The sequence below is a fragment of the Coturnix japonica genome, chromosome 4, assembly GCF_001577835.2.
Source record: "Coturnix japonica isolate 7356 chromosome 4, Coturnix japonica 2.1, whole genome shotgun sequence".
Classification (NCBI taxonomy): Eukaryota; Metazoa; Chordata; class Aves; order Galliformes; family Phasianidae; genus Coturnix; species Coturnix japonica.
Window position 1 is genome coordinate 63,694,845 of NC_029519.1, and position 14,221 is coordinate 63,709,065.

The window sequence follows — 14,221 nt, forward strand, 5'->3', positions numbered from 1 at the left end:
TCATGGTCATGAGCTGCCGGAGTTCAAAGAGCACTTAGCTCTTTCAGACATAATGTTTGAATTTTGGGTGGTCCTGTGTGGAGCCAGGAGCAGGACACAAGGAACAGTGTAAGTCCCTTCCAATGAGGAATATTCTATGCTTCTGTGAAATATTGTAACTTTTTTTCCATCAATGCCATCATTTTTCCTGTTATCACCTTTCATAATTCTCCATTCAAAAATAAAACTGCAGTCTACTCATACAATTACAAAAAATATTGTTGGGGGCCCTGAGTTCACTGAGAAGTTTTTACCTGACTGGCTGAATTAGGACCCCCACTCACACTCTGCCTAAGCCTAGCCCTCAGTCCTGCTTCTATCCCAGCCTTTCACAGAATCATTATGGTTGGAAAAGACCACTGAGATCATCTAGTACAACCATCAATCTGTTCCCACCATGTCCACTAACCCATGTGCCTCAGTGTTGTATCAATATGCTTCTTGAACACCTACAAGGACAATGACTCCACCACCTCCCTTAGCAGCCTGTTCCAATGTCTGAATGCTCACTTCGAGAATACATTTTTCCCAGTATTTTACCTGAACCTTCCCAGTGCGACTTAAAGCTGTTACCACTCATCCAGTCTCCACAGACCTGTCGTAGTCCTGTCTCCTGCTGTTCATGAGTTGGACTCCCTGCAAGCACCCTGGACCTGGCCCGTGATCCTTCCTCCCAGAAGACTGCCAGATCTGCTGCTGACACCCTGCTCAGAGGCACTAGGACTGAGCTCAGGATAAGTTGGCACTGTCCCTGTTCCCTGCCTGTACCAACCCAAGCTCCCAACGGGTCCTCCTTGTGTAGCAGCCCTGCTCCTGCTGCATCCTGACAATATTTAAAGCATGACAGAGAATTGTTTGGAAGAAACAGCCATCTGACATGCTGTGCTATGTTGTTGAATTCACTCTAATTTAGTTTAAGTTAAACAGGGGATGCTTTTAATATCAGATTAGATAAAATATCTCCTACATTCTGATATATCAGTGCCTTTTTTAGTCTCTTGTAACTAAACATAGAAATAGTTTATACAATTCCATGGATTTTGTGAGACAGCATTCATTTTTATTTTAAGAGAGAGTGTTAATTTTGAATTTGATCTCTCATGTTGCTATATATACAGAATGCAAAAATCTAGTCTCAGAACAGTGAACTTTAAAGAAGAGATCCTGATTTTCAGTAGGATTCTAAACATCCTTCAGCAAGGCAGGCAAATTGTTTTTTTTTGAGAGAGAGAATCTTCAGGAATCACAGAATATTGCCTGAATTTGTCATGTCATATCATTATGTGACATGAATATTTGATGCAAAACTCCAGAGTAGGAAAGTTGTTTTCTGAACGCTGTAGCACTGATATTTCACAAGATATGAAACTTATTTAAAGAAAAAAAAAAATGAATTAAAAATTATGGGAGGGGAGGTGTCAGATGAAGAGGCAGTGGCCACCTAGACCTGATTGATTTGTGATTCAGAGAATACTGCACCCAGTCTTGGGCCTCTCATGCAGGGTTAATGCTCAGTGAGCTCAGCAAAGGATGCTCAGGATGGCTGGGGGCTGGAGCAGCTGTCCTGAGCAGGGGGTGGGGGATGGGGATCCTTCAGCGCAGTGCAGGGATGGGTTCGTGGAGCGAGCAGCCATCCAGCATCTGCAGGAAGTTAGACAGAGCAAGGCTCTTCCCAGAAGAGCCCTATGGGAGGCTGAAAGACAACAGGCAGAAAGACGAAACTGGAGAGATTGAGGTCAGACAGAAGGAAAACCTTGTCCCTAGTGCGGACAGCCAAGCAGTGCTGTGTGTGTTCCATCCCCAGCAGTTTCCAAGATTGCCTCAAGCAGTCTCAGAGCTGGCCCTGCTGTGAGTGGGAGGTTGGAGCAGAGACCTCCTGAGACACCTCCAGCCCTCTTCACGCTTCACTTGTCATGTAACACAGTAATAATCATGTTATTGCTGGCAATAATATGGCTCTTAATGTATAGTTCATCATAATATGGCTCATATAAATCAATGAAATTGATGTAGCCAACAGTGCAATGTCTTATTTTAGACAAAACCCACCAAATCGGGCAGAGATTTCCTAATAGCTTAACACAAGGCCAGAGAGTGGGCAAGAAAAAGATGAAATGAAAAACCAAGGCAGTGTACATTCAAAATCCCAAGTGCAGAGAAAAGGGCTTTATATCTTTTATTCTCTGCATAAGACAAAAAAAGATCTTTAAGTCTCAGGACAGTACTCTTCAAGATAGCTGAAATGTTTCTTTGACTTTTCAAAAGTTGTATCTCAAAGTGAAATGTCTGAAGTGTCATTTTAGATTTAAAATGAGAACTAGAGCAAATCATTTTGTTGCAGAAACAGGATGTTTTACACATATTGAGTAAACAGTGTGTAACAGCTTAGCATCTGAAATTTCAAAGAAATGGTTTCCTCGGTGTTACGCCAGGGACAACAATCAAAAAAGTGTCAGTCTCCCTCTGAGTCTGGTACGTATTTAATGCATTTACAGATGTGGTGAGCTCTGAAAAGGCACTAGGATATTAGAGGGCATTTCTGTTGACATGCTGCCTGCAAAATTTGCAGCATTTTGTTCATTCACAACTTCTAAAAGATTAACATATTTTCTTTTCCTCGGTGTCCTCTAAAGCATTAATTTGCTGCCTTGGATGACTTTCTAAGGCACATAATTGGACCATCCGCAGGAGCTAATCAGCTATCACAAAAATTCGTGCCTAGGAGTATCAGAGGGACAAGCCCATGGCAAAGCATGCATTTAAGAAATCCAACTCCTTTACTTTTTATAATTTAAAACAAAACAACAAACAAACAAACAGAAATACCCGCAGCAGTTAAAATTATCTGAGCTTTAAAATTATCTGTTAAAATTATCTGAACTTTACCATTTCCAAAAGGCTTTACCTTAGGCTTGAGGGTGGCAGTAAAAATGAGCAGAGCAGCGATCGATCCCTTTCCCCCCGCCCCCAGACTCTGAAGGGGAGCGGCGCAGCCCCGGGTGTGCTCCAGGCGGCGCCGCTGCCCCGCGGATGGCGCTCGGCACTCCGCTGCTCCACGCGGCGCTCCCGCAGCGGGAGAGTTAACGGCGCCGTGCGGCGGTCTGCGGACTCTCGGCTTTCTGCACGTTACGGCATACAGGCCCCCAGTACATTTGATTTCTTACCCTATAATGCCAGGAGCTTGAAAAGATGCACTCTAAAATCCGTACTTCTCGAGAATCGGTTTTCCGATGTATTATATAGCTCTTCTGTCCTCACATCGCTCATGCTTGCTCTAATGTAAAAGGTAGAATTAAATTGAAGGCACTTATTGTAGCCACTTCTATAGTGTGCATTAAAATGGTGCAAACTTTTCTCAAATAGCAGGACAAAGATTGAAACTGGCTTTGCCTGCTGATTTATTTATATCTTAGGGGTTTTGTGTGCCTTTTTAACTGTTTGTTTTTCTCCACAGCATGGAGTGCACTGTGGATTTGGAGGCGAGTACAAAACAGTATCTCCTTCTGTAAGGGCATTTAAGTGAGTCTATGATTTGTTGTTCTATCTTAAGACATCATCAAAGTGAATATGAAGCACTCTACATTAGTACAAGTGATGGATTAGTATGAGCTTTTCTTTAAAAACAAAACAAAACAACAACAACAACAAAAAAAACCCACAAAGCTTTAGCTGCATTTCACCCATGAAAATAAGTGATGTACCTGCAAATTACTTCCTACCATACCCCTGAAATGTAATTGTTGTTGCAGATATTCTGTCCTTTCAAATAATGGGGAATATGTACACATCTGAAAAATGCTGTTGCATATTTTCAGGTGGCTGTAAATGCAGTCAAAGGTTGGAACAAAACAGAATTCCTGGGGATGCAGGTTTCTTCCATTTATCTTTCATTCCAGCTGCTTTGATTTTCTTCCAAGTTTGTCACAGATATAGAATGCATTATATATAGTGGACTTATAATGAAGCACACTCCACTCCACATCTGATTTAGGTATTTTCATGCTTAATTCACATTCACTGTGTTGCAAAGAATGGATGTTAAGTACTTACTCATGGCTCTGGAGCACCTCTGTACAATTCTCTTATTCAGATCAATAAAGTCAAAAGAGCACAAAACATAGAAGAGTACTGAACTGTAACAATACAGATGAAAATAAAAGTTTAAATTTCACCCAACCTACCTCCCTTTTACATATCTTCTGTCACCCACACTCCCTGCTCTCTGTTAGCTTTTGGATCATCTGATTTAACTGTATTGCCTGGGGAGGCTTCTGTGCAAAACGCTGTGCCACAGTGAGGTGTACAGAGATCTGTCACCCCAGTTCCTTACACACACCATCTCACAATGCACAAATCAAAAAGCTTTCGGCATTTACCTACACTTACAGCAGAGAGCCTGAGTGCTTACTGGATGCTAGAGAATAACAGAGACAATTGCCATCTCTTATCCCAAACTAATTATGATACTCTAATTTATTTATTTTTTATTGAACATCAAAACTGAAAATTGATATTGATTTAGGAATATATTCCTTTAGCAATCAAATGTCATTTTCTGTGTGCTACCACTGGTTAGGATGTTTGGAGCTTAAGGTAGTCTTTTGGAAACAGTAAAACAGGAACATCGTCCTTTGTTTAGACCAGTGAAAAAATGATTCAGGCTTCTTTTTCTAACTATGCAGGTTAAACAATAACAGTTTCCACCTCCTGTGTTCAACTGAGCATTCACGTGCCAGCATTATATGAAGCCCTAAATGTAGAAATGGATGCCTGGGGAAAACATATGCCGTATATACCGTGCACAGACAGTAAGGTGCTGGAACACTGGTAAGTTACTCTGAGATCCAAAAAAAATAATCACAGAAACTAGGGCCAGAAGGACCTCAAGATGTTGTTTACCTTTTTTCATCTGATAAATGTTTGTCTAAAATCTAAGAAAGGGAAAATTTGCTCCAGGTGCCAGCTTGAAAGACTTGGAGGAATGATGTAGGAAACAATTGTTTGCTTTCTGCAGTGGTTCAGAAGCTTTCTCATTCTTTCTAAGTAAATAGATTACAACAAAGACATCTGACTCCTTCACCACCTTCCTCCTGATGGAATCAATACACAATGCCCTGAGCTTTGACCAAGCACTCTGGTCAGAAAAAGGTAAAATTACTCTGTGAAATTTCATCTTCACCTGATGATGATTTCAGTATTCTTCTGCCAGACAGAGGCGATTAGTTGTCTTCACGACTCAGGAGAAATGCCATAGCTGTAGTTTGTGGATGAATGAGAACTACAGAGTAGTGATAATTCCTGACATTAATTGGATTCTGGCTGTGGATCAAGAACTCTCAATCTGTCTTGCACCATTAGCAGCTTAGAATTGACTGTACTTTGTAACAGGATCTGCAGAGTTTTTCCATGATGCTACTGCTTTTAGATTAGGTGACTTTTATTTATGTAAAGGGTATGTCTCTGTTAGCACTTATAAAAAGTGTTTGTGTGCCTCTTCCTACGACAGCATGAAGAAGGCTGGCAACATGTGAGGGTAGTATTCAAAAAATGTGTTAAGAGCAGAAGGGAGAGCTTCTGCCATTATTTTAATAAAAACACTGGTGTTGTGATTTTCCTTTTGTTTTGTTTTTAAGTCTACCTTCTCTATAGAAAAAAAAAAATAAATAACAATGCTATTTGATAAAGACCGTTGTTTCTTGTGTTCACAAAAATACTTGAAGAAATTATCAGTTTGACAGCAGTCATGTCCCATTTCTGTTCTTATTCTTTTCTGTCAACAAAGCAGCCACTTGTACCAATAACATACCCCACTGCAGTTGTCTGGGCCTCTCATCACTTGTTGTTGCCCCTTGCTTCTTTGTCCCGGTGTAGCTTCAGTTTGCAAGGTACTCCTTGCAAACTCCTCTTAACTCTCCACCTCCTTTGAATACAAGAAGTTATGCTGATACACTTGCAGCTGTTATACTGCTTCAATGGTTACTTTACATACTTACACTCTAAAATATAGCCTATAGTAGGTGTTGTTTCCTGTACTCCACAACTGCTTGCTTCATATAATTCTTTGGCTGTAAATTTTGCCATATGGAGCACAGATAAAGTTGTATGGATTTACCCCAGTGATGCATAGCATGCTGGTGCAGTTCTCTGCCATTCCCTAAAATTCTTTATTTTTAACATGCGTACATTCACAATAACCTAGCAACCAAGATAAACTCACCTGACTGTTCAGTGTTGACTGAAACTGGAACCTTCCGTTACTGTTCTGGAAGAGATGTGATTCTCAAATGTGGTTCTCAGCTTTTAGATCAAGGTATAATCTGCATGAAAATTTCCTTCTCTACTTCTTTATTTATTTATTTATTTTCCCTAATCTGTAAATAATTAAAATTTTAAAAGTCTTTTTTTCAGCTATAAATGCAACAAAACATCAACTAAATTCTAGGCAAAATAGTAGCAGCCTTAGTCTTCTTTATTTTACATCAGTTGAAATCAGTAGAAACTGTTCAGAATCAAGAGAGAAGGGAGAAAATGGTGGGAGAACACTGTTGCACACAGGTCTATTAATTATTAATACAATTTGAATAATGGTGACTCATGTTCTGTTATTGTTACACATTAGCTTTAGGGGAGCTATTGTTTGCTATTGTGAGCTGCCTTTCTTTTTCTTTGCTCTCATGGCATATCTTACTCCCTTTCCTGTCGTTTCATTTTTATGCATGAAGAAAATCACAGTAGAAGATCCAATACTAATTACATCTTCATTAATATCGGAAAAGTTATCTTAATAATAAACAGAACAATCAGGAGATTAAAATAAGAGGAAATATTAAAAGATGGATACATTTTTTAAGGAAAATATGAATGCATAGATAAAAAATCAAGAACACTTTAGTCTTTAAGGTTTTTATACAAACTGGGGGGGAAATCTTAAGGAATTTAAACTAAAAAGAAAGAGCAGGTACTGAGCCAAAGTAAATCAGCATTAAATAACCGATTCCAAAGGAGCTGTGCTGATACATACTGTAAATACAGCTAAAAGTATTTGCACAGATACATATAGCAAATAGGCAGGGCATTTGCCTGATTTTATGACACAAAAGGCTAATGTTGCCATTATTGATGATTCTGAAAATGTTGTCTGTGTATCAGTGAGCAGTCTGTGAGGCTTTAATAAGAATTTATTCTGTCTGTGCTAATCTTCAAGAAATTTTGAAGCTGTAATTGATGCCTGTCATCATTTCAGAAAGTTTTACTGATCCATTTTTGCATATCCTGGGGTATGATATTTTGCTGAAACTCACAACTTGACACATTGTGATAAGGAATATTTTCTAAAAAGACAACTTTGGTTTTAAAGACTTTAACTGAAGGACAGATATCACATCCCAAAGTCATTTGTTATAGTGTTTAATTATCTTCACAAGTGGGAACAAACCACTGAGGAAATTAACCTATGTTATGCACAAATCCATTGTGTATGTGATGAAAGGCATTACTCCTTAAGGAAATAATGTGATTTAAGGAGCAAGAAATACAAAATCACTCTGTTTTATGCAAAAATTCTTTTTCACTGAAATTAACAGGTCCATGACATATTTTCAAGACAAGAAATACTACTGATTGGTTGACCAAATGATTGAGGACTTTTTAAGCAACAGCTTACTTTGAGTGCTTGTGAGTTTTGTGATTATATTGCTCATCTTCATTAAATGTTATTGCTTTTGCAATCTACATGGAATATATATGCTGTATTATTATATATTAATATTTTATTTATACTGCATATACACTTCAGAGAAGGGAGGGAATGAAGGAGAGAGGAGAACGAGATGCCTCTTTATGCTGAAGGACAGCAGGCAATTCAGAACAAGTGAAAAACATCTTGATTTGTTAACATGTGCTGTTTGTGAATTTATAGTGCAGTTATCTGAGTGATGCATTAATCTTATTAACTACACGGGAAGTACTTTGCAAATGGAGGAAAGGATTGCACTGTGTTTTGTTTTCCATCTTGGAGACACATCCTACTAACAGGGTTCTTTCCACATATTTCTAAAAGAACTAAATGAGGTTTTTAGCTCTTCCTAGTAATAGTCTGCTAAAATTACCGTAAATTTATAGCAATTATGGTATTGTACACAGCAAACTCTGGGAAAAACCTCTGAAAAATTTATATGGCATTTTTCAAATGGCTTAAAAATCACCAAGTATATGTTAGTATTTATCCGATGACTGGAGTCATTACTGGCATTTTTATTCTTTTGTTGACTCCTAACAAATTCCTCCAAAGTTCCCTCCTTTTCCAGTCTGGAATCCCCAGATGATGAACACTTCACTCCACTCCACATTTCATTAAATACTCTGAAGCTTTTTAGATGCATCTATTTTTAAATATTTCTTGGTAGGATACAGTAAAATTAGTTATACTGACACTGTGAACAGTGTATATTCATATTTTAAAAAGAATTACTGACTCATCAAAGTATGGTACTGCTAGCATATTTCTAATAAAATGTGTTATTAATCTAACACCTGCTTTCTTGCTGACAGATAAATTCCTTGGTTTGTTCATTCAGAAATACTATGAGCTATGGGAGATATGCCACCTAGTACCTAATAAACAATACAGAATGTCTAATAGTGTGAAAAGCATTCCTTGTGTTTCATCAACTAAATAAATAGACACATTTTCTGATGTTTCTAAGTTTTCAAAGGGTTAGAAAAACAGTTACATTAATGTGTGTAAAACACTGCTATGAGGTAGATGGGCTGTGTTAAGATCTATGTGCTAGAGTTGAGGTAACCAATTCAAGATTATTTCAGTCTTTCCTTGTAGAATGAGGTAAAGCCAATAACTGTTTTTCATGGTGGACTGAGATTCCACACATTAAAATACACCATTCATAATCAGCTATATGATAAATTGTTCATGTAGATAAGCCATGAACTGCATTCAGCCAGCATAGGGATTATTGTTACTAAGTCCCATACATAGATCAAAAGATGTGCCCCAGTGTGCATTAAAATCCTCTTACAGTGTAGAAATCTTTAAGAAGACACAGAATATGTTACATTGACATAGAAGCAGTAAAGGAATTCTCTTTATAAACAAATCTTGATTTTTATTGCCTTAAGGAATCACATTACAGATTTCAAGGCTCTTCAACTCCATTAAGACTGCTAGAAGCAGGCATTCTTACACTAAACATCTCTAATTCTGTACAGAAGAAACAAACAAACAAACAGACAGACAGACAAAAAACTGTTGTATTTATAGTTTTATTGTTGATTTTAGTAACAGTTATTAAAAAAAAAAAAAAAAAAAAAAAAGCCTTACAGATTATCACATACTGGAGCATAATCTGGAGTAATATTGCAGTTGTAGTTACATTTGTGCTGTTGGGTCAAGTTGCCCCTGTGTATTTCCTTTAGTTTTATTAATGTTCTATGAGAAATTAGTTTTGACACTTTCTATATTATATATTCTGATTGTGAATGGTTATCTTACTGCAGAATACTGTGAGGGCTAGTAGAGAATGCTGGCAATGAAATTCTATTAACTTGAGCCATATGTTGTGACCTTAAAGTAAATTATATAACTGCACTGGCAAAATATCTAAATTAGAATTCTGGTTTGGGTGCAAACTCAAAGACTGAAATTAGCTTGACTATAATCTCACAAGTCACATCAGAAAATAATGCAAAAACACACTGCTAATATTTGCTGAAATTGTCAGGAAAACTGACTGAGGGGGGGAGGCTGTGGATAATGTCTTGATTGTAACTGTAGATAAAATAGAGAATAATAAATTAATCTAATCTTGATGCAACTCAGCACTCACATGCAAAATGAAGTCAGGAGACTTGAAGATTTTCTCTAAGGTACATATATAATGCTTTGATTAGAAATGGGAATTTAATGAGCATGTTCCATGAAATGTTATGTCATTTACATATTACAGAAAGTGACAAATTTTGCTCAGAATCTAAAAGGAGTTAAGATATTTTTTCTGGAAACAAAATTTTCATTTTAATCATTAATAGTGTTTATTAGACAGCCTAAAGTGTGTCGCTATGTGTCTGGCTACATTTTGCCTCCAAAATATATGTATTTCTGTGAAAACTTGAGTGATCTTCTTCCTAATATCATCCTGAGGCTGTGCGTAACCTAAGAGCAGATGTATCTCAAAATACCATGTCATGGGAACAGAAAAAGAATATTTTAAAGCATTCAGCTTATATGTGCAATAGTGTGTTAGACATGAGGAGAGTTGTTCTTCCAGAAATGAACTCAGGCTCTGGAAGACAGATTATCCTATTGACTAGACAAAGATTTTAAGGTACCCTCTTTACCACCATTTGAGCAAGCAATGTGAAGAGACTTAGAAGAAATCTTAACCAGGTATTATCTCAGAACATGAAATTAGTACCTACTACTTGTTACTCCCTATTTCATTCTGTTTGACTGGTTGTGGCTTTTATTATCACTATTTATTTATTTATTTATTTATTTATTTATTTATTTCCAGGGAATGCAAGAGGTTCCCATTTGAAGTGTAGGAAGTATGCAGTAAGAAAAGAGAAGAGAAATGAGATTGACCTAGTGAGTGGCAACCCTGCCCATGTCATGGTGGTTGGAACTAGATGATTTTAAGATCTCTTCTAACCCAAGCCATTTTGTGATTCTGTGGTTCTATGTTCTATTGTTCTATAAGGCTCATTTTACTTTTCATGTCAGTTGTGGTAATCTGTTTATGAGTAAAATTAATTCAGCTTGTTTCTAGTTTTATTGTTGTTTTCACTGCTTCTTAGCTTGCACATTCTCTGATGATATAGTTACTGTCTCCATAGCTGTTCAGCTGGAACATTTGTAGTAGAATTGTGTCATTTCAGCTTGTACCTATAATAGAGGAAGATATGATTGACTGTTGGTCCAGGTCTTTTCTGGTGGCAAGGATGCAGAATAGCATCGTATTCAGTATCACACATTTTTATTCTCTACACAACCTGGACAAACGCTAAAGCCATTTGGAAAAGTACAAAAAGTAATATGGGTCAGCAGCTGCCTTAGATAAATGGAGAGATTGCTGGAATCAAGAGGAAATAGCAGCATACTGCAGTGGTTCTGTTTCCAAGTTTTACAGCCCAGTTATTTTTGAGGCTATTTGTTATTTATAGGTACTGTTTCTTGCAGTATGATTTGATGCATGTGATGCACTCTTGCAGCTCTACTGAAATTCAGATCCATGTTTTCTTTAGTTTCCACTGTAATATTATATCTTTTTTAGTTCTCATGAGAAATAGAATCCAGTGACAGGACAACTGCAAATAGTAACTACATTTTTGGCAAGAGATATCGGATCTGCTTGCTTTTATTATGGGATGAGTAAAGAACAGTTTACCATGCTAGAACATCACAATTCTCATTTACTATGAGAACCTGCAATCATAAGTGATGCTTTCAGTTATCATGCCACATCTACCTTTTGATTTGTTTGTCGTTGGGTAAAAGTAACATGCTGAATGGGCAGTCCTACAGCATGTGTTCCAGCTTAGCTTACAGATGGGCATTTCAGAGATTAGAGCCTTATTTTCTGGAAATATAAATCTAGGTTGAATCAGATGCTCTTTGTTTTTTATTTTTGGGTTGTTTTTTTTTGTTTGTTTGTTTGTTTTGTTTTTGTTTTTGTTTTTTGTTTCTTTGTTTGCTTTCATCTTGGACATGATGAGGGGGAAATTCTTTTTGTAACCCCTGAAGTAAATCTATGTCTCACTAAATCCATCATAACTTTAAGCAATCTAACATCTTGTGCCTACCTAAGTAATCTGGAAGAATCATGATGATATGAGGGAGGACTTGTGCAGCTAAATAAAAAATAAAAAATTAAAAATTAAATACTGGAAAATAAGTCATAGTCCACCTGACACCGTACATAAATATCATAATATCAACTTCAGACTAGTAAGCATAGGGAATACTTAAAAATAAGAATATTTTAACCTAAGGTTGATTTTGGAACTGTAGAAATAAATGACCGTCTGATATGCACAAAGGTAAAGAAGTCACCCAGGTCCCATTTCCAGGTAGGATGCTGTTTGCTTGCTTTCCCAAATGGAACACAGTCTCTTCAAAAGTAATGACACTGACACATCTTTGCACTTCTTGTAGTGAATTTCCTCATTTACACTGTAAACTTTTGTTAGTAAGAACAGTCTGTGGGAGTAGGATTTTAAGCCTCACTTGGGCCTAAAAGTACCTGCAGCAGAAGCAACCAATAACACATTCCACTCACACTGAGCACTTACAGGGAGATGAAAACTGAGAATATTTTTGCACTGAAATCTATATTGTTTATCTAGTGTGTGTGCACTCCTTTGCACATTTTTGGAATTTCTATGTTGATTATTTTCAAATAATTGGCAGAGGACAGGGAGAATGGAAATGAAAAAAACAAAAGAATATTAACTTACTTGAGACGGAACATTTTATTCTTATGTTTATTTACCTGCCTAATTTTGATCTACCCTGTTCTGACAAGAACAGTGGAAATGTTTTGAAAAGCTTATTGAGAGAGCCTAAATTTAACTTCTGAGCTGGTGATAGCACCTGTAAACTTCACTGAAGAATTCAGCAGAAATTGCAGGTGTTCAGCACCAGTTTGGATTAGTTATAGAATCATAGAATGGCCTGGGTTGAAAGGGACAACAGTGATCATCTAGTTTCAACCTCCCTGCTATGTGCAGAGTCTCCAAACACTAGAGCAGGCTGCCCAGAGCCAGATTCAGCCTGGCCTTGAATGCCTCCTTTCATGGCAAATATTACCTTAAGGTGAAATAGCCAAGCAATAAGACCCTTTATAAAACTGATGGGAGACGCTTAATGACAGTAGAGTAAATGGTGCTGCTGTTGTAAAGCTTCATGCTTCTTTTCAGATACGTGTATGTACTTAAGTCATAAGTGTCCTCATATTGGCCAAATTATATGACTTTGTGATGGCAGATACATTTAGCAGTTCATCATTCATATCCCTTTGGTTAAATGTTGGCTAATCTAGATCTCTAGAGGTGGATTGCATGATTAATCTTTTTTACCTGTGATTTAACTAATTTCCCTGTCACTTAATAAAATACCCTCACCAATAACAATGCTATGTTAAAACATATAATGATACTTCAACTTTTCCAGTGAATTAGTCTAACTAGCCTATTATGTTAATACAGGAGTTATTAAGTCACTCATTAATTCTGTCTAAAAGTATGACACTCATGGAAGCAATTTGTGTTTGGTATAATTGCCATCATTTGAAAATTGATTTTTGTGAGGCAAACCATTTTTTAACATATTCACTTCCTTCTTATCAATCTCATAACTAATACTATATACTACCTGCTCAGACATTTCATAGCCCAGTTTTAAGATTAAATCATGCTGAAGCATTGCCTAATTCTTTCCTTGATCTATACCTTGCCTTTCAATATTAAATCAGCCTGCAAGCCTCTATACTGTTTGCATGTCCTTGCCACGCTGGAAAGTGTCACAAGCTGAATGGTATAAAAACATAAAATATTTCAGCACCAATTACAGAGTTACAAAGGTGTCTTTAGGTAGCTGTGAGTGATCAATAAAGATTTTCTATCGGGAGTTCCCCAATGAGTGAAATACCTTGGATCTTGACCTTGCACTTTACACTTCATTCTATGATATATTATGTGTCAAGATTTAGCAGATGGTGAGGGATGCAATAGGAGGTGACTACATTACACCTCACTCTTGACTTTATTTTTGACTGACGCTGACTTTAACTGCAGTGTTTACATTACTTTGTCATTGTCTCTTCAAGCTGAGAATTGGAATGTTGGGACTGGTGCTCTGTCATCTCCCACAATTTTTTTAATTTTAATTTTTAATTTTAATTTTTATTTTTTGCATTGAACGCACTTTCCTTTCTCTGCTTTCCTTTTGCACACCATTTCCTCTCTGCATTTTTTTCCCCAGTACCCATGTCAACTCCAGTTTATTTTCCCTTTATTGTTTTTTTCCTTAGTTGCAAAGTTTTGTTGGAAGAGTAAAATAAACAAACAAAAAATCTGAAATGCAGTTTGTCCAGCATGCTTTGCTCCTGTAGTCAAAAAAAAAAGGGGGGGGGGGGAGAACTGCAGTTAAAAGAACACAAAATAATCA

General features: G+C 37.1%; 1 long non-coding RNA gene across 1 annotated transcript; it reads left to right on the plus strand.

Annotated features, from left to right (window-relative positions):
* The first annotated feature begins 2,650 nt into the window (after positions 1-2,650).
* On the plus strand, positions 2,651-10,660 carry LOC116653318. The gene is made up of 3 exons (XR_004306880.1): positions 2,651-3,558; positions 4,722-4,866; positions 10,569-10,660. It is a non-coding gene; the product is annotated as an uncharacterized LOC116653318 (long non-coding RNA).
* The last annotated feature ends 3,561 nt before the right edge of the window (positions 10,661-14,221 follow it).